Source organism: Ovis canadensis, chromosome 7, assembly GCF_042477335.2.
Source record: "Ovis canadensis isolate MfBH-ARS-UI-01 breed Bighorn chromosome 7, ARS-UI_OviCan_v2, whole genome shotgun sequence".
NCBI lineage: Eukaryota > Metazoa > Chordata > Mammalia > Artiodactyla > Bovidae > Ovis > Ovis canadensis.
Genome location: NC_091251.1, coordinates 15,538,471 through 15,563,226, shown reverse-complemented (window position 1 = coordinate 15,563,226; position 24,756 = coordinate 15,538,471).

Here is a 24,756-nt window from a genome sequence, read left to right as displayed (position 1 = left end):
AATGAAAAAAAATAAAATTGCTGTAACATTATACAGGTGTTTTTCCTGCTTTGGTTATACAAATAGTAAAATTCACTCAAGTCAGTTATAGTAATACAGTATGCATGTGAAGAAAAACATTACACCACGCTTATTACTAGATGGAGACGTGCTTCGTATAGAGTTCAATGGATCTGTTTCAACACAAAAGATTCTTGCCCTTGAGGAGGTTTTAAGCTAAGTACTTCTTTGTAAGCCTGCCTACTCATGGACTCATTCAGGGAACTTTTAGAAACTACTGATATGTGAATTTCACTCTCAAAGAGACTCAGATTTCATTGGCCACCATCAGGACCTGAGCATCAGTTTTGTAAAAGATGTCAGGTTCCTATGGGTAGCCAGGGTTGAGATCTACTGTTCTAGAAAGATGGAGAGGCTGATCAATACACATTGGAACCATATAGTAGATCTGACCTTTGACATCGTCCTTGTATATTGAAAGAAGTTAGCACTGAATGGATGAAAAGTTGGAATTTTAAGGGATTATATTTCATCTCCTATACTTTCTATGAAGTTAAAGGTAAAATCTTCTATTGAGAGTGAAGACAGAAAGATTTAAGAAAGAGATTGTTTATCCCAACAACTGGGAGACAGTTGACCCATGTATATTTTCTGACCCAGATGAAGTAAGAAACCTTAAATCTGTAGCAGCAATGATTTGTATCTGCATCTGACTTTCTGTTGTAGATGGAGAGGAGTGTGTGTTTCATCCTGTCAACCTGTGAATTCCACTCACCTTTGTTTCTACCTCTGAGTCCATGATGTGGTCACAGTAATGTTGATCTGTGCAGACTTGATAAGTGGTATAACAGATCTGGAATGCAGTGCTAGTTCCAGCCCACTACCTAAGTCCCCATTGTGGAATTTAGTTCTGACATGCACTGCCTCTTCTTGGTTTCATACATCTTTAAAATACTTCTGACTGAGATGGGGCTTTTAATTAAACAACTGAATTGATATCACTTTGATTCCTTAAGATAAGACATCTTCATTTTGTTCTAACATGTCTCTCAGCATGTAAACGTTGGGGCTGGGTAACCAGTGTGTTGGGTAACACTGGAGAGATGAATATCACTTAAGAAAAGAGTCTAATGTTTTCTTTCCTAAACTGTCCTCAAGAGATAAATATAAGAAGACTTAATTTTCTGAAAGTCATCCGAAGAGAGAGACAGTGTATTAGGAGTGTTCCTGTTTGCCTTTCTGTCAAGGACAAGGAAAAACTCCTATAATAATTTTAAAAAGGTTGAGGGTGGGAGGGTAGACAATAATGTTTCCAAACACCATCTAAATTAAAAGGCTTAAGATGTTGAAAATCAAGTAACATACATCAACTGAGAATTCATAGATTGTTCACAAAGATAATGTAATACATTAGGTATGGATATAGAAAGTTGGCTGACAATTCGTGGTTATGGAAAACATATGTGCAATGGCCAGAATCATGGGATTGTATCAAGTGATACATGATTTTCAGTTCTTCCTTTTACACATGAGGAGACCAAGTCCTAGGAAAGAAAGACCTTGTCCAAGGCAGTTTATTCACCAACAAAAAATGCCCTGGATAACAATTTTATCTACTGACACCATGAGGTGGTACGAAAGCAAAGAGCAAGACGTTCTCTGTAAGTTCAGAGAGCAGTTGTTATGAGAGGTCTCCTCATAGTCTGGTGTTTTCTCTGTCACAGTACAAAGCAGGGACCAGTCACAAAACAGCAAGGAACAAAGACAGCTGTACCTTGCCTCAGCTCCCATCAAGAACAGCTAGCTATAGGATCCACTTTAGATGTCCACTAATTATGTGCCCAATAAAGTAAAAGTCTAAAAATAGAGAGGGATGTAATAAATACATATTGGATCTGGATGGGCATCGGTGTGACATTCTAAGTGAGAAATATGGATCAAACAATTCAAAATTAGAAAGAGGAACTAAGATTTTTGCTGGCTAGTCAACAGATTTGGCTTGGCTGGAATGGAGACTCTCAGTTAAGAAATGACAGAAGATGACAGACACAAGACCTATATAAATTCTTGAGTCTGTGACCTCACTCTACTCTATGGGCAGAAGAGATGCACAAGTGTTGCACTGGTGGAAACCAGGATGAAGAATGATGGAGAGGGCTGCTCTGCTCATGTGGAGGACAGACTGGGCTCAGGAGGGGAGGCAGGGGACCAGAAAGGAGCTCCTGAGGCAGTGCTGTGAGAGTCGGGAAGGGCGAGGATGGTGAGGGTGGTAAGAGAAAGAAAAAGCTACTTGAGAGAAATTCACAGGATGACATGGTCTTGAAAAAAACATGGGGTGGAAAGGAAGTAGAGGAAAGAGAGGTAGAAAGGTGATTTGAAGGATCCAGGCCTGTGCTAGTGAAGAAATTTGGTGTTGCAGACAGAAATGATGAATTTAAGATCTACTTCTGAAGGAAAAAGGGACTTCCCTGATGGCTCAGATGGTAAAGTGTCTGCCTGCAATACAGGATACCCAGGTTTGATCCCTGGGTTGGGAAGATCTCCTGGAGAAGGAAATGGCAACCCACTCCAGTATTCCTGCCTGGAGAATCCCAGGGATGGAGGAGTCTGGTAGGCTACAGTCCATGGGGTCACAAAGAATCAGACATGACTGAGTGACTTCACTTCACTTCACTTCTTCTAAAGGAAAAAATCTAAAATTGGTTTTAGACACATTGAAATAAGGTATATCTTAAAAATTCAAATGGAAATACTCAAAGAAGGGATGGAGATTAGAACTAATACTAGAGGACAGGACAAAGTCTTAAGAGCTGTAGATACGGAAGTTCATGGATTTGAAGCCCATACATGAAGTCACAGAAACATGTATCTTGGTTTGCATGCACATTTACAATTGTATTTTTGAAAAATGAAAGGTTATATCTGTCTTTTTTCATACCCCCTCTATCTAATTTTAGTAGGAAGCAGATGTCTTTGGAAAGGACTGACTTGGGTAAAATTTTTTTTTAAGGTTGTGATTTCTAATGCTATATACTCTTAGAGCAGTTTGGATCTAGACGTTTTAAATTAGAAGTAAAATATTGAGAAACAAATACTATTTTAAAAATAGAGACTATTCTTAACTGAATTATACTTATTCTTCATTTCATTAAGATTTAAATAAGTCACCGTAAGTGTGTTTCGGGGGGATTTCTTTCCCCAAAAATCTTCCAAAAGATCTTTGGTCGAGCGATACATTCTGCTTAATGTTCCGTTTACATTTGTGATGATAATACCATTTTGTTCTCCTATACCTTCTACAGTGACCAAGGCTCATTCCTTTTAATTCATATTTCTACTCATTTTTATAGATTGTTTAATACTGCATAATAATTAGGCAATTAGGCCACAACCCAGTGCGGTCTAAGCAGCATGGGAATGATCCAAAAAACACAAAATGGGGGGCGGTTCTAAGATGGCGGAGGATTGGATGGGGAGACCACTTTCTCCCTCACAAATTCATCAAAAGAACATTTCAATGCTGAGCAAACTCCACAAAATAACTTCTGAATGCTGGCAGAGGACATCAGGCAACCAGAAAAGCAGATCATTGTCTTCAAAAACAGGTAGGAAAAAATATAAAAGATGAAAAAAAAAGACAAAGGAGGTGGGGAGGAAGCTCCATCCCTGGAAGGGAATCTTAAGAAGAGAGGTTTCCAAACACCAGGAAACACTCTCCCTATCGAGTCTGTGGCAAGCCTTGGAAGCACAGAGGGCAACATAACAGGAAGGAAAAATAAATAAATAATTAAAACCAACAGATTACAAGCCCAACAGTAACTCCCCCAGCGGAAAAGCAGCACAGATGCCTGCATCCGCCACTAGCATGTGGGGGCAGGGCAGGGAGGCACGGGAGGCGCGGGCTGCAGTGCTTCTTAAGAATCGGGCAGGAACGCCCCATGGGTAACCAGAATGAACTAACTTGGGCTAGCAAATCAGACTGTGGGATAGCTACCACGCAAAAAGCTCGAACACAAGACACCACCTTGACCACACACAGAATAAAGGACTCAACAGAAATAGCTGGCTGCAGACCATCCCCCACCAGGGAAAGGCAGCCAGAGCCGTAAGGGCTGGAAGGGGGCAATTGCAGCCCCAGGGAGACTTTACCTGCCAAACTGCAAGCAGGCTTCTTTGCTAAGACTTCTGGGGGTTCTGGACAGTCACCATCCACCTCACAAGGGGAGCCAGGGGTACACCCAGAAAACTGAGCAGCAGAGACAGGAAAGGCGATAAGTCACAGCGACCATGCTCGCCAAACACCTGAGCTACTCGGACCTGGGAAGGGCACAAAATGCAGTCCCAACTGAATCTGCACCTCTGAGGGCTGCCTGAGTGCCAAACCTGAGCGGCTTAGACTGGGGAGGTGCATGCAGTCTAGGGCCGGCCTCAGATGGTTCCCAGCAGAGCAACGTAGAGCCTGAGTGGTTTGCACGCCACAAGCAGGGGCAGGCCCAGCGGGGCTGAGATACTGCAAGCACACGACAGTGTTATTTGTTTGCAGCATCCTTCCCTCCCCACAGAGCGACTGAACAAGTGAGCCAAAAAAAAAAAAAAAAAGTGTCCGCCACCGCCCCTCCACCCCGTGTCAGGACAGAAATCAGACACTGAGGAGACCAACAAACAGAAGAAGTTAAACAGAGGGAACTGCCTTGGAAGTGAACCCACACTGCCCACAACACCAGAGAAAGGGCCAGATATATCATTACTATTTTTACAATCATTTTTTTTTGTTGTTGTTGTTGATGATGATGTGTAGTTGTTTTTTCTTCTTTTTTCTCTAACTTTTAAAAATTGTTAAGTCCTCTATTTCTCCTTTAATTTTTATTTATATAACCTACTATTACTTTTCTAAAGAAAAGAACCCTATTTTTTAAAGCAAATGCCATATATAGTCTTTGTGTGGTTGTTGTTGTTGTTTAATAATTCTTGTGGCTTTGTTTTTTTTTTTCTCTTTTTCTCTTCTTTTCTTTGGTATTTTTGAAAAACCAACCTCTACTCTAGATATTTAATCTTTGCTTTTTGGTTTTTGTTGTCAATTTTGTACATTAAAAAACCCAAACCTCACTACCCAAGTCCAAGAAACCCAGAGAGTTCCAAATAGGGTAAACCCAAGGTGAAACATCCCAAGACACATATTAATCAAATTAACAAAGATCAAACACAAAGAACAAATATTAAAAACAGCAAGGGAAAAACAACAAATAACACACAAGGGGATTCCCATAAGGATAACAGCTGATCTTTCAATAGAAACGCTTCAGGCCAGGAGGGAATGGCAAGACATACTTAAAGTGATGAAAGAAAATAACCTACAGCCCAGATTACTGTACCCAGCAAGGATCTCATTCAAATACGAAGGAGAAATCAAAAGCTTTACAGACAAGCAAAAGCTGAGAGAATTCAGCACCATCAAACCAGCTCTCCAACAAATGCTAAAGGATATTCTCTAGACAGGAAACACAAAAAGGGTGTATAAACCAGAACCCCAAACAATAAAGTAAATGGCAATGGGATCATACTTATCAATAATTACCTTAAACGTAAATGGGTTGAACGCCCCGACCAAAAGACAAAGACTGGCTGAATGGACACAAAAACAAGAACCCTATATATGCTGCTTACAAGAGACCCACCTCAAAACAAGGGACACATACAGACTGAAAGTGAAGGGCTGGAAAAAGATATTCCACGCAAATAGAGATCAAAAGAAAGCAGGAGTGGCAATACTCATATCCAATAAAATAGACTTTTAAACAAAGGCTGTGAAAAGAGACAAAGAGGCCACTACATAATGATCAAAGGATCAATCCAAGAAGAAGATATAACTATTATAAATATATATGCACCCAACATAGGAGCACCACAATATGTAAGACAAATGCTAACAAGTATGAAAGGGAAAATTAACAATAACACAATAATAGTGGGGGATTTTAATACCCCACTCACACCTATGGACAGATCAACTAAACAGAAAATTAACAAAGAAATGCAAACTTTAAATGATACAATAGACCAGTTAGACCTAATTGATATCTATAGGACATTTCACACCAAAACAATGAATTTCACCTTTTTCTCAAGTGCTCACGGAACCTTCTACAGGATAGATCACATCCTGGGCCATAAATCTAACCTTGATAAATTCAAAAAAGATTGAAATCATTCCAAGCATCTTTTCTGACCATAATGCATTAAGATTAGATCTCAAATACAGGAGAAAAACTATTAAAAATTCCAACATATGGAGGCTGAACAACATGCTCCTGAATAACCCACAAATAGCAAAAGAAATAAAAAAAGAAATTAAAATATGCATAGAAATGAATGAAAATGAAAACACAACAACCCAAAACCTGTGGGACACTATAAAAGCAGTGCTAAGAGGAAAGTTCATAGCAATACAGGCATACCTCAAGAAACAAGAAAAAAGTCAGATAAATAACCTAACTCTACACCTAAAGCAACTAGAAAAGGAAGAAATGGAGAACCCCAGAGTTAGTAGAAGGAAAGAAATCTTAAAAATTAGGGCAAAAATAAATTCAAAAGAAACAAAAGAGACCATAGCAAAAATCAACAAAGCCAAAAGCTGGTTCTTTGAAAGGATAAATAAAATTGACAAACCAATAGCCAGACTCATCAAGAAACAATGGGAGAAAAATCAAATCAATAAAATTAGAAATGAAAATGGAGAGATTACAACAGACAACACAGAAATACAAAGGATCATGAGACTACTATCAGCAGTTGTATGCCAATAAAATGGACAACGTGGAAGAAATGGACAAATTCTTAGAAAAGTACAATTTTCCAAAACTGAACCAGGAAGACATAGAAAATCTTAACAGACCCATCACAAGCATGGAAATTGAAACTGTAATCAGAAATCTTCCAGCAAACAAAAGCCCAGGTCCAGACGGCTTCACAGCTGAATTCTACCAAAAATCTAGAGAAGAGCTAACACCTATCCTACTCAAACTCTTCCAGAAAATTGCAGAGGAAGGTAAACTTCCAAACTCATTCTATGAGGCCACCATCACCCTAATACCAAAACCTGACAAAGATGCCACAAAAAAAGAAAACTACAGGCCAATATCACTGATGAACATAGATGCAAAAATCCTTAACAAAATTCTAGCAATCAGAATCCAACAACACATTAAAAAGATCATACACCACGACCAAGTGGGCTTTATCCCAGGAATGCAAGGATTCTTCAATATCCGCAAATCAATCTATATAATTCACCACATTAACAAATTGAAAAATAAAAGCCATATGATTATCTCAATAGATGCAGAGAAGGCTTTTGACAAAATTCAACATCCATTTATGATAAAAACTCTAGAGAAAGCAGGAATAGAAGGAACATACCTCAACATAATAAAAGCTATATATGACAAACCCACAGCAAACATTATTCTCAATGGTGAAAAATTGAAAGCATTTCCCCTAAAGTCAGGAACAAGACAAGGGTGCCCACTTTCACCACTACTATTCAACATAGTTCTGGAAGTTTTGGCCACAGCAATCAGAGCAGAAAAAGAAATAAAAGGAATCCAAATTGGAAAACAAGAAGTAAAACTCTCACTGTTTGCAGACGACATGATCCTCTTCTACATAGAAAACGCTAAAGACTCCACCAGAAAATTACTAGAGCTAATCAATGAATATAGTAAAGTTGCAGGATATAAAATCAACACACAGATATCCCTTGCATTCCTATACACTAATAATGAGAAAGTAGAAAAAGAAATTAAGGAAACAATTCCATTCACCATTGCAACAAAAAGAAAAAAATACTTAGGAATATATCTACCTAAAGAAACTAAAGACCTATATATAGAAAATTATAAAACACTGATGAAAGAAATCAAAGAGGACACTAATAGATGGAGAAATATACCATGTTCATGGATTGGAAGAATCAATGTAGTGAAAATGAGTATACTACACAAAGCAATCTACAGATTCAATGTAATCCCTATCAAGCTACCAGCAGTATTTTTCACAGAACTAGAACAAATAATTTCACAATTTGTATGGAAATACAAAAAACCTCGAATAGCCAAAGCAATCTTGAGAAAGACGAATGGAACTGGAAGAATCAACTTGCCTAACTTCAGGCTCTACTACAAAGCCACAGTCATCAAGACAGTACGTTACTGGCACAAAGACAGAAATATAGATCAATGGAACAAAATAGAAAGCCCAGAGATAAATCCACACACATATGGACACCTTATCTTCAACAAAGGAGGCAAGAATATACAGTGGAGTAAAGACAATCTCTTTAACAAATTGTGCTGGGAAAACTGTAAAAGAATGAAACTAGATCACTTTCTAACACCACACACAAAAATAAACTCAAAATGGATTAAAGATCTAAATGTAAGACCAGAAACTATAAAACTCCTAGAGGAGAACATAGGCAAAACAATCCCCCACATAAATCACAGCAGGATCCTCTATGACCCACCTCCCAGAATACTGGAAATAAAAGCAAAAATAAACAAATGGGATCTTATTAAAATTAAAAGCTTCTGCACAACAAAGGAAAATATAAGCAAGGTGAAAAGACAGCCTTCTGAATGGGAGAAAATAATAGCAAATGAAGCAACTGACAAACAACTAATCTCAAAAATATACAAGCAACTTATGCAGCTCAATTCCAGGAAAATAAATGACCCAATCAAAATATGGGCCAAAGAACTAAATAGACATTTCTCCAAAGAAGACATACGGATGGCTAACAAACACATGAGAAGATGCTCAACATCACTCATTATCAGAGAAATGCAAATCAAGACCACAATGAGGTACCACTTCACACCAGTCAGAATGGCTACGATCCAAAAGTCTACAAGCAATATATGCTGGAGAGGGTGTGGAGAAAAGGGAACCCTCTTACACTGTTGGTGGGAATGCAAACTAGTACAGCCACTATGGAGAACAGTGTGGAGATTCCTTAAAAAATTGAAAATAGAACTGCCTTATGACCCAGCAATCCCACTGTTGGGCATACACACTGAGGAAACCAGAATTGAAAGAGACACATGTACCCCAATGTTCATCACAGCACTGTTTATAATAGCCAGGACATGGAAACAACCTAGATGTCCATCAGCAGACAAATGGATAAGAAAGCTGTGGTACATATACACAGTGGAGTATTACTCAGCCATTAAAAAGAATACATTTGAATCAGTTCTGATGAGATGGATGAAACTGGAGCCGATTATACAGAGTAAAGTAAGCCAGAAAGAAAAATACCAATACAGTATACTAACACATATATATGGAATTTAGAATGATGGCAATGATGGCCCTGTATGTGAGACAGCAAAAGAGACACAGATGTGTAGAGCAGACTTTTGGACTCAGAGGGAGAGGGAGAGGGTGGGATGATTTGGGAGAATGGCATTGAAACATGTATACTATCATGTAAGAAACGAGTCGCCAGTCTATGTTCGATACAGGATACAGGATGATTGGGGCTGGTGCACGGGGATGATCCAGAGAGATGATATGGGGAGGGAGGTGGGAGGGGGTTTCATGTTTGGGAACTCATGTACACCCGTGGTGGATTCATGTCAATGTATGGCAAAACCAATACAGTATTGCAAAGTAAAACAAAAAAATAAATAATAAAAAACCACACACAAAATGAAGTTAATGTAACATAAAAATGACTGTGCAGTGTAGAAAGAAATCAGATTACTGGTAAATAGTTCAGTGTCATGAGGAGCCTCTGCAAAGTCATTTAGCCAGTGTTTCCCACATTGTGTGATTTTAACCAGACTATTCTCAAATATGTTTAAAAATACATATATATATATTTTAAAGACAAGAACCTTACGTTTAAGCGCATGTCCTATGGGCTCTTTGTGTTACACACACAACCAAAACTCAGTCAGTTTTACCTATACACAGTGTTTCACCAAAAGACAGGCGTGGCCTACTGAATTCTTTGACAGAAACTGTAGAATCCTTCCCTTCTTTTGCCTTCATTTTGGTTTACTTCATCCTATTATATCTCAGCCGGCTGGCCAGAGGCTATATCCTTCTCAGTTCTCCTCATTCTCAAAGAACTCAATACAATGCTTTCAAACTGAGTCTTTTATGCAACACTGGCTTGAGGCGATGCCTACAAAGTTTTGGAGTTTACACTAATAAGGAAATAGCAGATTATGCTACGGTAACACATTGACCTCAAAATCTCAGGGGATTAACACAACAAAGTATACATCTTTCTCATTCTTCCTGTCTAAAACTGGTAAGCCCACAATGTGTTCCATGAAGCCACTCAGGGTTTGGGTGGCTCTGATAGCAGATGACACTGCCATTTAAAAAAACGTACACTGTGAAAAGGAAGACAGAACGTGAAGAACTGTCGATCTTATTCTCACTTCTACTCACTTGGTAAAGTTGTCTAGGAAACCCAGGGGGAGAAAAAAAACTGATAGACACTAAGAACTGTCCTTTCACCCTGAGAAAGTACCTCTTTTAGAGGCAGCATCATGAGCACAGAAAATTACTAGGCTTGGTGACAAGAAACCGGTCTAATTTGGACAAGATAATTCCATTTTTCTGGGCTTTAACTTGCAAAACGAGAAATTTAGGGGAAGAGGAACATTAGGGTGTTAGAAACTCATGTCCTAACACAGAAAGCTCAAGGCTTTAGGTGGTAAGTTTCATCACATTGTAAGAATTTTCTCCCAATATTAAACAGAAGAGGTCTTAATACTAAAATAGATCTGCTGCTGTTGTTCAGTCGTCAAGTCATGTCCAATTTGTTGTGACCCCACGGACTATAGCATGCCAGGCTCCTCCACTGTCCCCTAGAGTTTACTCAAATTCACGGTAGACATTAAATCCAAAGGGGCCGAAAAACTTGAAAGTCTCCTCCCTCCTTCCTTCACTGTCCAGAGCATCTTACACCCAGCAAAACAGCCTTGCATGGTGGGGCAAAAATAGAATGGCTTTCCTTTACTATTAAATTGGAATTCCTCTGTTAAACAAGGATGCTTCCAGACTTGAACCCAGTTGGAGGCAATAAATATCTCTTCCTCATTGGCTACATAATATCTGATATGATTTTAATATCAAACAAGATATATAAAATAAGGATTCTGCAAATTTGGGGGATGGAAACTGAGTATCATAAAACACTGGGAATGCACAATGACAAGATCGGCTACAACTCTCAGAATAAGAAGGAAAGGGAGTTCCACTCATGCTATTTCACTTGGTAAGTTTTCTAAACTTCCTACCATATCTGCTACCATTATACAAATATGGGTAAGGTACTATATTATAAAATGATTGGACTTGATGGGAAAGATCTAGAAAATTGTTTTAATTTGGGGGTTTATAAAATATTTAAGAATACTTTTTCTCTGAAGCACAGTTATCTAGGTTGTTGCTTGACTCTCACAATATGGAGAAAGCCTGTGTCCAGTGAAGCCAATTTTATCATGCAATTTCTACCTTAAATTGAATTATACCAGGACTACAGGGGTCATGGCTACTGGGAGGGAATATAATCAGTAAGCTATTACAATTATAAAACTGTATACTGTGCTTACAGTAGGGGTAATACCTTAGCTCCAGTCTTAAATCCAGGTAAGAAGCAGAGACCAACGTCAGGTTTGGCCTGAAATTTAATGCCAGGTAACAAGTCACTGACAGAGGAGCCTGGCGGGCTACAGACCATGCGGTCGCAAAGAGTCGAACACGACCAAGAGACTGAAAAACAACCACAAGAAGTCACTGCCCAAGAAACCTAAGGACATGACAATCTGCCTGGATAAACGTCTAAGATTCTGTCCCCACAGTGCCATGTGAGGAAGCGCACTGACTACAGTACACCTAAGTTTTATTGGAACCAGAACAGACACAGTGATTTTTACTGTATTCAAATTCAGTGAAGCCATCTGTGTTCATGAATTAGCTAACAAATGGCAGATATACAGATTCCACAGATAGGAAACAGTTTATTGAATAAACGTTCTACAATTTCATACTATTAATAGTGAAATGATCCTTATAAAATAATTAGTTAAATGAACCAAAAGTGGGGGAGGAGATATAAGGAAACAATATATATATATATATATCTCATTATATTTCAGAATGTTCAAAGAGAGGGGAGTGGACTTTGGGAAGGAAGGAGGGAGGACTGGCAGACTCTCTCCCAAGAGAAACAATTTAACAGGTGCAAACTTTTAAAAAAAATCATTAATCATTCATATTCTCTGGAAATTGCCCTAATGCATGTAACAAATGGATTCATTCAAGAAAATCATTAAGTCTCAGGAGGAAGAGTGAGAGTCTGTGGCATCTGACCCATCAGTTCAGTTCATTTGCTCAGTCGTGTCCAACTCTTTGCAACCCCATGAATCGCAGCACGCCAGGCCTCCCTGTCCATCACCAACTCCAGGAGTTCACTCAGACTCATGTCCATCAAGTCCATGATGCCATTCATCCATCTCATCCTCTGTCGTCCCCTTCTCCTCCTGTTCCCAATCCCTCCCAGCATCAGAGTCTTTTCCAATGAGTCAACTCTTCGCATGAGGTGGCCATAGTACTAGAGTTTCAGATTAAGCATCATTCCCTCCAAAGAAATCCCAGGGCTGATCTCCTTTAGAATGGACTTGTTGGATCTCCTTGCAGTCCAAGGGACTCTCAAGAGTCTTCTCCAACACCACAATTCAAAAGCACCAATTCTCCAGTGCTCAGCTTTCTTTACAGTCCATCTCTCACATTCATACATGACTACTGGAAAAACCATAGCCTTGACTAGATGGACCTTAGTCAGCAAACTAATGTCTCTGCTTTTGAATATGCTATCTAGGTTGGTCATACATTTTCTTCCAAGGAGTAAGCGTCTTTTAATTTCATGGCTGCGGTCACCATCTGCAGTGATTTTGGACCCCAAGAAGATAAAGTCAGCCACTGTTTCCACTGTTTCCCCATCTATTTCCCATGAAGTGATGGGACCGGATGCCATGATCTTCATTTTCTGAATGTTGAGCTTTAAGCCAACTTTTTCACTCTCCACTTTCACTTTCATCAAGAGGCTTTTTAGCTACTCTTCACTTTCTGCCATAAGGGTGGTGTCATCTGCATCTCTGAGGTTATTGATATTACTCCCAGAAATCTTGATTCCAGCTTGTGTTTCTTCCAGTCCAGCGTTTCTCATGATGTACTCTGCATGTAAGTTAAATAAGCAGGGTGACAGTATACAGCCTTGACATACTCCTTCTCCTATTTGGAACCAGTCTGTTCTTCCATGTCTAGTTCTAACTGTTGTTTCCTGACCTGCATACAGATTTCTCAAGAGGCAGGTCAGGTGGTCTGGTATTCCCATCTCTCTCAGAATTTTCCACAGTTTATTGTGATCCACACAGTCAAAGGCTTTGGCACAGTCAATAAAGCAGAAATAGATGTTTTTCTGGAACTCTCTTGCTTTTTCCATGATCCAGTGGATGTTGGCAATTTGATCTCTGGTTCCTCTGCCTTTTCTAAAACCAGCTTGAACATCAGGAAGTTCACAGTTCACGTACTGCTGAAGCCTGGCTTGGAGAATTTTGAGCATTACTTTACTAGCGTGTGAGATGAGTGCAATTGTGGAGTAGTTTGAGCATTCTTTGGCATTGCCTTTCTTTGGGATTGAAATGAAAACTGACCTTTTCCAGTCCTGTGGCCACTGCTGAGTTTTCCAAATTTGCTGGCATATTGAGGTGCAGCACTTTCACAGCATTATCTTTCAGGATTTGAAATAGCTCAAGTCAAGGCTATGGTTTTTCCAGTAGTCATGTATGGATGTGGGAGTTGGACTGTGAAGAAGGCTGAACGCTGAAGAATTGATGCTTTTGAACTGTGGTGTTGGAGAAGACTCTTGAGAATCCCTTGGACTGCAAGGAGAGCCAACCAGTCTATTCTGAAGGAGATCAACCCTGGGATTTCTTTGGAAGGAATGGTGCTTAAGCTGAAACTCTAATACTTTGGCCACCTCATGCGAAGAGCTGAATCTTTGGAAAAGACTTCGATGCTGGGAGGGATTGGGGGCAGGAGGAGAAGGGGACGACAGAGGATGAGATGGCTGGATGGCATCACTGACTCGATGGACGTGAGTCTGAGTGAACTCTGGGAGTTGGTGATGGACAGGGAAGCCTGCCATGCTGCGATTCATGGGGTCGCAAAGAGTAGCAAAGGGTGAGACACGACTGAGCAACTGAACTGAACAACTGGAATTCCATTACCTCCACTAGCTTTGTTCATAATGATGCTTTCTAAGGCCCACTTGACTTCACATTCCAGGATATCTGGCTCTAGATGAGTGATGACATCATCGTGATTATCCGGGTTGTGAAGATCTGACCCATAACCCAGTCCATTACACCCATTTCCCCAGCTCCTGGGAAACTATCCCAGGCTTGTGCAGCCAAGGCAGGAGCCCTCTCTTCCGCCAGCTCCCACTTTGAAATTATAGTTTCACTACGGGAAAAGCAGGCTTCCGTATTTCTCATCTCCCATTCCTGCAAGGCCCATGTTGCAAAAGTGCTACTCCAGGCAAGTCCAAAAGGACTGGGTCTGTATTCCCCCATCCAGTTACAAAGTACAGTGCAGGAGACTTACCTGCAATGGTATAATCTGAGAATACTGGGCCCTGATCACCTTTGCCTCCACTCACTCATGGGATGGAAATTCCACACTGAGACACAAGGTGAAAAGAAGCAAAACCAACAGAACTATAGGGGAAAATAAGCAATTCGACAATGATAGCTGGAGACTTTAATAGCCCAATAATAGGTAGAACAAACTGACAGAAGATTAATAGGAAACAGAAGACCTGAATAATTCTACAAACCAACTAGAACAAATCTCTCTAGAAAAACTCCACTGAACAGTAGAATATACCTTCTTCTCAAGCACACACAACATTCTCCAGAGTAGACAAAGTGCTAAGCCACAAAACAAATCAAAACACATTTAAAACAACTGAAATAATAGAATTCATGTTTTCAGACCACAAAGGAATTAAATTAGAAATCAATTACTGAAGGAAACTTGGGAAACTGACAAATATCTGGAAGTTAAACACACCTATATCCTGCTGGTTAAAGAAGAGCAATAGAAAGGATTAGAAGATGGTACCATGACAACTGTATGCCAACAAGTTAGATAACTTAGATGAAACTGACAAATTCCTAGAAAGACACAAAACTACCAAAATTGACTCAAGAATAAACAGAAAATCTTAGTAGGCAAATCATGAATACAAAGATTGAATCAATCATTTACAAACTTCCCACAAAGTCCAGGCCCCAGCTGGCCCAATGGTGAATTGCACTCAGTTTTCAAAAAAGAATAAATACCAATCCTTTACAAACTCATGTAAAAAGTAGAAGAGGAAGGGACATTTCCCAGCTCATTTTATGATACAAGTACTGCCCTGCTGGATAACGCCACTGACTCAGTGGACATGGATTTGGGCAAACTCTGAAAGACAGTGAAGGACAGAGGAGCCTGGTGTGCTGCAGTCCATGGGGTCACAAAAAGTTGGACAGCACTTAGTGTCTGAACAACTGCCCTGCTGCAAAAGACAGGATAAGAAATGAAAACTAAAATAATGCCACTCATGAGTACAGAAAAAAGATCCTAAACAAAATTGAATTCCACAACGTATCAAAAATGTTAGATACTAAGAGGGAATTACACCAGGAAGACTGGTTTAACATCTGAAAATCAATTAATACAATCACCATATTGATAGAATATTGGGGAAAATTGTATAATCATCACAACAGAGACATGAAAAGTACTTTGAAAAATCCAATAGTGCTTATAATAGAAGTGCCCAGCCAACTAGGAGTAGCTAAGTATCTACTTAACCTGATATAAGGTATCTATGAAAAACCTTCAGGTAATATTATATTTGGTGCTGGAGAAGACTCTTGAGAGTCCCCTGGATTGCAAGAAGATCAAACCAGTATATTCTAAAGGAAATCCGTCCTGAATATTCATTGGAAGGACTGATGCTGAAGCTAAAGCTTCAATACTTTGACCACCTGATGTGAAGAACTGACTCGTCAGAAAAGACCCTGATGCTGGACAAGACTAAAGGCAGGAACAAGAATGAAGGCAGGAGGAGAAGGGGATGACAGAGGATGAGATGGCTGGATGGCATCACTGACTCGATCGATGGACATGAGTTTGAGCAAGCTCCAGGAGTTGGTGATGGACAGGGAAGCCTGGCGTGCTGCAGTCCATGGGGTTGCAAAGAGCCGGACACATCTCAGCGACTGAATCACAACAATATCATATTTAATGGTGAAAAAAATGAATGCTTTCTTTCCCTTAAGATCAAGAACAAGATAAGAATGTTTGCTTTCATCACTCCTGTTCTACATTGTACTAGAGGTTTTAATTACACTAAATAACCAGCAAAAAGATATAAATGATATAGACTGAAAGGGATAGATGAATTATGTCTATTCATAGATGAAATGATCTTATACATAGAAAATCCTCAGGAATTAACAGAAATATTATTAAAACTAAGAAATTCAGCAAACACTAGGGTAAATAAATTACAAAAATCCATTGAATTTTTATACACCAGCAGTAACACAAAAATAAAGAAAATTTCTTTGATAATGGCAAAGAGAAAAAAAATACTTAGATGTGCATTCTACAAAAGAATTGCAAACATACATTAAAACTATAAAGTATTATTAAAAGAAATTGAACAATTTCTAAATAAATGGAAAGACAGCTCACATGTTGACATCCTCATCTGTAAAATGATGCAGTCACATTGGTAAATGATTTAGCAGTTCTTCAAGTGGTTAACAGAATGCCCATTCCACTCCCAGGTATCAACTCAAGAGAAATGAAAACATATGTTTATATAAAACTTGTACATTAATATTCATAGCAGTATCATTCACACAAACCAAAAAGTGATCACCAACAGATGAACGGATAAATAAAATGAGCTATATTCATATCATGAAACATTATTCAGCCATAAAAAGGAATACAATACTGACACCAGCTATGACACAGATGAAACTTGAAAACATGCTAAATGAAACAAGCCAGTTGTGAAAGGTCTCAAATTGTCTGATTCCATTTAGATGGAATACCCAGAACAGACAAATCCATGGAGACTGAAACTACACTGGTGGTTGCCTCGAGCAGGAGGAGTGGGAAAAGGGTAGGAATGTGGAGTGATTGCTAATGGATATAAGTTTCTTTTAGAGGGGGTTGAAATACTGTGTGAAGGATGCACAATGCTGTGGATACACTAAAAACAATAAATTTTACACTTTAAATGGGTGAATGGTATAGCATGTGAATTATATCTCAATAAAGTTATTTAAGAAATATTTAAGAATAAAATCACACACATTTGTAGAGTAAATTCCTCCTTATTCTTCAAAATTTTCCTCACTTCCTTAGACCTTCACTTTTTCATATACTTGAAATCAGCTTTTCTGATTCCTCAAAAACTCTTGAGGATTTGAGTTAGAAATGAAGTGAGCTCATGGATTTGGGAGAACAGAGATTTCACAATGCTGAGTCTGACTTTCATGAGCAGGTTATATCCATATCCCCTGGATATGGGGATATCCATATCCATATCCATATCCAGAGAGACACCTCTCCAGTATATAAAAAGATTAAACTCGCTATTCTCCAACCCTCACCTAGTGTCAGACACTTTTGTAGATTTGTCCATTTGGCTTTTATTGCATTAAAACAAAGTAAGGCTTGAAATGAAGTGGTTAGGAGAGGCGATGTGGTTATTGTTTACTAAAGACAACTAATAATAACACACACACTCTCACTGAGAATGCCTCATAAGTCATACAGTACCAAATTAATAAACATGAATATTAACAACTCACCATGTTAGATTTTTCTAATGTTAAACACTTCTGCCTTCCTGAGACAAACCCCAATCAATGATAATGTATCTAATTTTAAACACTTTTTAATGATGGGTGTATCACTTGAACTTCTGTATCAGCATTCATATGGAGACTGTTGTGATTTTATTACCCTTTTCTACCAAGTTTGTTATTACTGTTTTAAGAGCTTAAAAACTGGGTAGGTGGTTAACTTCTTTCTCTGTGACAGCTTGTATGAAATAAAAATAATTTGCCCTTAAATAAAAATTATAAGCCTTGAAGGATTATTTAATATATCCTATAACACCATCTGATCCTGGTGTCTTAATGGGGTAAGGGGGAGGGCAACTGGTTCCAAATCTTTAATGCTTGATAGTTTATTTCTTCTCAAGCAAATATTTATAATTTCTAAATAAATTGTACGTTTAACTTATGCTTTCAAAATTAAGTTTTATAGTAGGTCTTAAGGCTGATATTGATTATCTTTTGTTGACTTTCAACTTTAGCGCACAAGCATCTCCTTGGCTATACGTTAACTTTTGTATCTTCTTTGCTTTTAAACTTAGATTATTGATTGATTAATTACACTTTATCCAGTATGAATAAAATTTCTTTTATCAGCTCAGTCTTTCATATTGACCACAAAACTGCACTTCATTTTCTTCTCTCAGTGGCTGTTTTTACCCTTTTCTCAGCTCTTTATTCTAATTTCTGATGGGTTAATTTGAGAATACACTTTTTTAAATACTATCAAATACAATCCAGCACTTTTTCATCTGGGATTATTGGGGGTTGCCATATTGTAGCCAAGTTTCCAGGACTAACTGATGACACCAAGTTGTGAGGCAAAAAACCACTTATAAACATGTACTTATTTAGTGTATTTGGTCATAGGACTAAATTATAATTTTCCACTAACAGATGGCATCTAAGATTGCAGATATTCCACAATTCCTTAGTCAAAGAAAGAAGGAAACTGACATTTAAATTTTCTAGAAATTAAATAATCAATAACATGAAAAATATAGAGAAATGAACAATATAAATCAGGCTGCTGTCATTCTGCTCTAAAGGCTTTGGCCTCAGCTACAGAGTTCATCTCAATTATTAGTACAAAGAAATATTCAACTGTCTCCTTAATGTAGTCACCATTATATTTCAGCCTGTTCCCAATACAACTGTCTTCAACCAGGTCACACCAAATGTTTTACCCAAATCAGCTGATGAGCACCACTTAGCATGATTCTTTGGCTTTGGCTCTGGCTCCCTCCTTGTCATTAGCCAAATTTCTTGAATTTTGAGTAATCATCCAACTTTTGCTAATGGATAAAATGCAAGTCCCATTTCCCTGCTGAATCAATCACTGTCTTATTTTATAAGATTGCCAGATGGTCTACAATAATACTCACATATAAGGATGGGTAGAGTCTTATTTCTAAAAAGTATTCTTAACATTTTTGGAAGAGGAGATTTAGACCAAGAAAGGTTAAAAAGCTTACACTAGGAAACATGCATGTAGAAAATGTTATAGCAGGCCTTGAACTTCATTCTACTTACTCCTAGTCCTGTGCATCCTCCACTCTTTCATGTTTTCCCCGCTTTCCTTTTTCCCATTTTTAACTCCAGCATCCTGAATCACCTAGAAGATAGTACAAGATGCTCATGAGAACTAAGAGCCATACTTATTTGTCATCCACCACCAACCTTTCTAAAAGGTGAAATAAAGGCTTATACTGCAGCATTTAAGTACTTAAAATGGCCTCACTAGACTAGTAGACTTATTGTTCCTTATAGTTAAAATTTTCTATTATAAACAAGTGAGATAAAATGACTGCTATTAACTAATGCACAGACATATATTACAAAAATAAAAACAAAAAACTCCTCAGATTTATTTGTCAGTAAAATTACAAAAATCAGTTCCAAAAAGAATCATTTTAAGGACAATCTGAAACCTCAGAAATTATGGTTAGTAGGGTAAGGAGAAAGGGATCAGATTTCTAATATCTGAGGGGTAATGGAGATAGGAAAATGGCAAGCATTTTCCATTGTTTATCTCAATTAATCTTTAAACAAAAGGGAATCACTAGAACTTCACTAGCTAGTTATTCTGACTAATTTTCAAAACATCAGCACATATTCTTAAATACAAGCATGCATTCTTAACCTTGTGGCCAAGGTAAATTTGATAAAAATATCACAGCACAGGACCATATTATAATATTATTCTAAAGAAGGCTTCCCTGGTGGCTCACTGATAAAGAATTGTCAATGCACGGGACACAGGTTTGATCCTTGATCCAGGAAGATTCCACATGCTGTGGTGCAACTAAGCCCATGTATCGCAACTACTGAGTGCTCTAGAGCCCATGAGCAGCAACTACTGAGCCGACAAATTCCAACTACAGAACCCCACGTGCCTATAGCCTATGCTCTGCAAGAGAAACCACTATAATGAGAAACCCACATACTGCAGCTAGAGAGCAGCCCTCACTTGCTGCAACTGGAGATGGTTCATGCATAGCAATGAAGATCCAGTACAGCCATAAATAAATCTTAAAAAATAATTTTGTAAAGGGTAACTCATACTCAAAATTATAAACTTTCCTCAATAATTCTGAAATCATGGCATATAGTTTCTTCATGATTGCAGAATATGAAATAAAAAAACTCAGTTTCAGAAACTTTTATTTCTATAGATATCTTTATATTTTGATCTGGCTCACTTGCTTTAATTGCCCAGTACTGTGAGAAGTTTACCAAGCTGATAACGCTTTGGGGTTTTACCAGTTAAGTCATCCCTTTTGAATTCATCACCAATCAAAGCATTTCCAAATGCTCTTGGGCAGTCCTGATCATTTATAGTGTTTATTTATCAGCTAGGCATTGTACCCTAAGTTTTTTTTTGCAGTAAACACAAGCTTTTCACATTTCAGCATCCACAGAACAAACTAAGACCTCTAAGTACTCAGAATGCTATAGATATAAGGGCAGAGATAAGGAAGTGAACAATGTGAACTAGTGGAAGAAACACTAGACTAAAAGCTACTAGATCATGTCTAAGATCTAAAGGAGAGATAAGAAAGCGTTCTTCAGTGATCAGTGCAAAGAAATAGAGGAAAGCAACAGAATGGGAAAGACTAGAGATCTCTTCAAGAAAATCAGAGACATCAAGGGAACATTTCATGCAAAGATGGACTCAATAAAGGACAGAAATGGTATGGACCTAACAGAAGCAGAAGATATTAAGAAGAGGTGGCAAGAATACACAGAAGAACAGTACAAAAAAGATCTTCATGACCCAGATAATTATGATGGTTTGATCACTGACCTAGAGCCAGACATCCTGGAATGTGAAGTCAAGTGGGCCTTAGGAAGCATCACTACGAACAAGCTAGTGGAGGTGATGGAATTCCAGCTGAGCTATTTCAAATCCTAAAATACAATGCTGTGAAAGTGCTGCACTCAATAGGTCAGCAAATTTGGAAAACTCAGCAGCAGCCACAGTACTGGAAAAAGATCAGTATTCATTCCAATCCCAAAGAAAGGCAATGCCAAAAAATGTTCAACCTACTGCACAACTGCACTCATTGCACATGCTAGTAAAGTAATGCTCAAAGTTCTCCAAGACAGGCTTTAGCATTTCATGAACCATGAACTCCCTGATGTTCAAGCTGGTTTTAGAAAAGACAGGGGAACCAGATATCAAATTGCCAACATCTGTTGGATCATCAAAAACCAAGAGAGTTCCAGAAAAACATCTATTTCTTACTGACTATGTCAAAGCCTTTGACTGTGTGGATCACAATAAACTGTGGAAAATTCTTCAAGAGACAGGAATACCAGACCACCTCACCTGCCTCTTGAGAAATCTGTATGCAGGTCAGGAAGCAACAGTTAGAACTGGAAATGAAACAAAATGCATGCATACTGAGTCGCTTCAGTCGTGTCTGACTCTGTGCGACCCCATAAATGGCAGCTCACCAGGCTCCTCTGTCCCTGAGATTCTCTAGGCAAGAATACCAGAGTGGGTTTCCATTTCCTTCTCCACTGCATCCATGCATGCTAAGTTCTTAGGTCGTGTCCAACTCTGTGCAACCCTATGGACAGCAGCCCACCAGGCTCCTCTGTCCACAGGATTCTCTAGACAAGAATACTGGAGTGAGTTGCCATTTCCTTCTCCAATGGAACAACAGACTGGTTCCAAATAGTAAAAGGAGTACATCAAGGCTGTATCTTGATGTACTCAACTTATATGCAGAGTACATTTGACTTATTTAACTTATATGCAGAGTATATGATGACAAATGCTGGGCTGGATGAAACACAAGCGAGAAATATCAATAACCTCAGATATGCAGATACCACCCTATGGCAGAAAGCAAAGAAGAACTAAAGCGCTTCTTGAAGAAAGTCAAAGAGGAGAGTGAAAATGTTGGCTTAAAGCTCAACATTCAGAAAACTAAGATCACGGCATCCGGTCCCATCACTTCATGGCAAATAGATGGGGGAACAGTGGAAACAGTCGTTGACTTTATTTTGGGGGGCTCCAAAATCATTGCTGATGGTGACTGCAGCCAAGAAATTAAAAGGCACTTGCTCCTTGGAAGAAACATTATGACCAACCTAGACAGCATGTTAAAAAGCAGAGATATTGTTTTGCCAACAAAGATCTGTCTAGTCAAGGCTATGGTCTTTCCAGTAGTCATGTATAGATGTGAGAGTTGGACTATAAAGAATGCTGAGCACTGAAGAATTGGTGATTTTGAACTGTGGTGTTGGAGAAGAGTCTTGAGAGTCTCTTGGACTGCAAGGAGATCAGTCCATCATAAAGGAGGTCAGTCCTGAGTGTTCATTGGAAGGACTGATGTTGAAATTGAAACTCCAATACTTTGGCCACCTGATTTGAAGAGTTGACTCACTGGAAAATAACCTGATGCTGGGAAACATTGAAGGCGGGAGGAGAATGGGCTGACAGTGGATGAGATTGTTGGATGGCATCACCAACTCAATGGACATGAGTCTAAGTAAACTCTGGGAGTTAGTGATGGACAGGGAAGCGTGGCGTGCTGCAGTCCATGGGGTCACAAAGAGTCGGACTCGACTGAGCAATTGAACTGAACTGAAGACCTAACCATCAGTATCAGGGTACCCGTCCTTTGGCATGCTACTTTATTTTTCTAGGACTTAATCTTTATATTAGAAAAAAAAGAAGGTTTAAAATAAATGGCCTGATCTTCCACCTTCAAAATTTGTTAAAAGAAGAGTAGTAAACTCAAAAAAGTAGAAGATAGTATCAGATATCAGAAGGATATTAGAACAACAACAAAATCAATGAAATGTAAAACAAGCAAACAGAGAAAAAGCTTAAAAACCTAAAAGTTAATGTTGTGAAAAAATCACAAGTTCATGTTTGGGAATGCATGTACACCCGTGGTGGATTCATGTCAATGTATGGCAAAACCAATACAGTATTGTAAAGTAAAATAAAGTAAAAATAAAATTTTTTAAAAAATTAATTAATTTTAAAAAAAATCACAAAATTTATAAACACCTAGGTAGTCTGATCAAGGGGGGAAAAGTAGTACACACAGATTATTAACAATAAGAATGAAAATGCAGTTGCAGCTATAGATTCCAGAGAAATAACAGGATAGTAAGAGAATATTATGAACAATTTTATACAATAAATTCAAGTTAGATGAAAAGGAGAAATTCTTACAAAACCAGAACTTAGTAAAAATGACAAAAGATGAAGCAGAAAAGATGAATATTTTTATATCCATCAAAAGAAGTCAAAATTTACAACTATTCTATGAAGAAAACTTCTTGCAAAGTTATTTTATTGAATAATTTTGTCTAATATTTAAGGAAGGAATAATACTAATCTTACACAAACCCTGAAAAAGGGAAAAATAAATATTCCAAACTTATCTATGAAGGTAGCATAATTCTGATATTAAAAATGGCAAAGACATTCTAAAAAAGAAAACTACAATTCAATAATATTCATAATCTTATGATAAGTTTTAGGTATATTTTTCAGTTGTCTAGATGTACATCAAAACAATAATACATCAAATCAAGTAAAGTTTGTTCTAGAAATGAAAGAATGTTGGAAAAACTAAAAAAATAAATCAATGTGATTCATTCTCTTAATATTATAAGGGAGAAAAAAAATGGCCATTTCAATATATGCAGAAATTTTTTTAACAAATTCAGCATACATTTATGAAAAAAATGCTCTCAACAAACCAAGAGAAAGAAAGTTCTCATTCTTATGAAGAATATCTGTGAAATAATTACAGCTAACATTATATTTGATGGTTAAGTATTTGTGCTTTGTCCCTAACTTATAAAACAAGGTAATAATGCCTACTTTCCAAATTTCTATTCAACATTGTAGTAAAAGCTATAGACATTCAAATAAGGTAAGAAAAAGAAATAAGCATAACAATCAGAAACAAAGAAGTAATATTATCACTACATTCTGACAGTATAACATTCTATGTTCACATAGAACATCGTATAAAATTTAAAAACTACTAGAAATTAATAAGCTAGTTTAGCAAGGTTGGGAGATATATGGTTAATATAAATATCAACTGTATAATCATATGATAGCAGCTAACAATTGAAAATATGATTAGAAAAACATTTTTTACAATTGTGTAAAAACATATAAAATGTTTAAGTTTAAAAGAGAATATTAAAGTCATCTATACTTAAAACTATAAAATATTCCTGGAAGAAATTAAAGAAAAACTAAATAAAGACACCTAATACTAAT